Source organism: Palaemon carinicauda, chromosome 13 (assembly GCF_036898095.1).
Source record: "Palaemon carinicauda isolate YSFRI2023 chromosome 13, ASM3689809v2, whole genome shotgun sequence".
Taxonomy (NCBI): Eukaryota; Metazoa; Arthropoda; class Malacostraca; order Decapoda; family Palaemonidae; genus Palaemon; species Palaemon carinicauda.
In genome coordinates this window covers 59,354,881-59,357,380 of record NC_090737.1, presented here as the reverse complement: position 1 = coordinate 59,357,380, position 2,500 = coordinate 59,354,881, and the positions used below count along the sequence as shown (strand labels likewise).

The 2,500-nt window shown below is 29.6% G+C and overlaps 1 protein-coding gene across 1 annotated transcript in view; it reads right to left on the bottom strand.

Annotated features, from left to right (window-relative positions):
• LOC137651600 (uncharacterized) overlaps window positions 1-2,500 on the bottom strand; it is an 8,946-nt gene that overhangs the window by 5,982 nt on the left and 464 nt on the right. The window lies entirely within an intron of this gene.

The following is a 2,500-nucleotide window of genomic DNA, read 5'->3' as shown; positions in this document are numbered from 1 at the left end:
GCATAAGCTTCAGAAATAATCTCACTCTTGTAGGGGTGTCATTCGTGTCTTCTTGCAAGATACTGTGAATACATTAAAGAAAAAAAGGTATAGGAGTCTCCGAGTTCCTTAACTAGTATAATTGGTGGAATAGTCACCGGTTGATCTGGCTTTCAGGCAAGTTATGTGCGTGGGGATTCCTAATGCAATTAATGTTGTCTCTCGAGTCCATGGCCTATTTGCTAATAGCTTTAATCTAATAAAAGTATAAGAAAGATTGAAATGCAATTTTTTTTTCTTTTTTTTTTGAGTCACAGTTTTCAGTGCCTCTACATAAACCTTAATAATTTGCAAATGTAAAATACAAAGATATCTTGTTTGATCATTAGTGGAGTTGCTTTTTTTTTTTTTTTAAGAAAAATATATCAAATTTATGTAGATTTACAATTGGAGACAATTATGATCCTAAAGAATATATATCATGTAAGTCTTACTAATAATTTAATGAAGGGAACTTAAACAATAAAAACTCTTTATGTGATATGAAGCAGATGAAACCTGCACATCAAAACTCCACGTGTTTTTCAATATTCCACATCATTAGAATAATGCATAGCTAAAGGTATTAAAGAAGCAACTCATTTATGGTCTGTCTGATATAAGATTTGAACACTTGAAAAGTTTACGTCATTTAGATTGAACATTTTATGCGTTCAATTTGATTCATTCCGTATTTTTTTGTCAATTCACGTATACTTACGGATGTGCTAAACCTTAATGACTCATGGGGCAATGATGTTGCTAAGTAATTTCCAATGTTTCGGTCAAAACGATAAACGATAAACGATTTTACTGGCAGCCAACAGATCAGTCAATAATGACTACTAACAAGCGCTACTATTCGGTGTTAATTGCAGTTAAATTTCCTCATCGTTTGTAATTATGAAGACCTGATCAACTACGAGGATCCGAGAAACAGTCGTTAGGAACTTGGTAAACTTCCTTTTCAAGTCGTATAATCTTAGGTTTCTCCTGATGCTGCGTCTTAATTTCTCCTTAACTTTGTCGTACGCCTGATGAACAAGTTTCTTGCTTTAGCTTAATTATGAGAGTAAAGTCTTTACCGCACTTTAGGGACATTTGTAGTTTTGTTTTCTTTTCTAGAGGTGAGTAAATACGTGTGATTAAATTACCACTCTAATTATGTTCAACTTACTTCAGTAAATGCACTGTATTGAACTCAAACAATTTCATGTCCTATAATAATAAAACGATGGAAATGCAATTTTTTTTAATCATACAAATAAAGGACCATTGAATTTTCTTTGATGAAATTAATGAATGCATAGAGATTTTATGCAAAACTCAATAAACATATGTGCTAAAACAAAAATAGAAATAAAATGAAACTAGTAATAATACCGATGAAGGGCTCTTAATATTTCCAACCATTATATGTTAAAATTTATTGCCTATAGTTTAAAGCAATGTTGGACAACGGAATATGTGTATGATATTGACTTCATTACCAAGGAGTCTAAGAAAAATATATATATATATATATATATATATATATATATATATATATATATATATATATATATATATACACACACACACACACACACACACACACACACATATATATATATATATATATATATATATATATATATATATATATATATATATATATATATATATATATATATATATAATGGTAATTGTTAACAAACCCACGCTCTCCATTTACATCCAGAATAATGCAATCCTGTTGTTCTCATCTTCTCGCACAGTAATTAGGTGGTTATTTAAATTCTGGGAAAGCAAGATATGTTGAGGAAGGAGGAAGGGGATATAAAAAGAAAATAACTCGGTTTCCTCACCAAACGACCTGGAACTGACATGTCAACATAGTCAACCAAACAGAATTCGTGATGCCAGCGTACATAAACAGAAGTTCGTGAGGCCAGCGTACACTTGATATACTGTATATTCAAAATATACTTAATTTAAAATGGATTAATTACTCAAAAGTGTCCATAAAATAAGCAACTTACAAATAGTGACATTTTGAGTAACTAATTCATTTTAAATTAAGTATATTTTGAATATACAGTATATCAAATGTACGCTGGCCTCACGAACTTCTGTTTATGTACGCTGGCATCACGAATTCTGTTTGGTTGACTATGTTGACGTGTCAGTTCCAAGATGTTTGGTGAGGAAACCTAGCTATTTTCTTTTTATAACCCCCTCCTTCTTCCTCAACATATCTTGCTAATTATTGCTTTCCAGAATTCAAACAACCACCTAATTACTGTGCAAGAAGATGATGATTGCAAATTGCATTACTTTGGAGTAAATGGAGAGCGTGGTGTTGTAAACAATTAATTATATATATATATATATATATATATATATATATATATATATATATATATATATATATATATATATATACATAAATATATATACATATATATATATATATATATATAGATATATATATATATATATA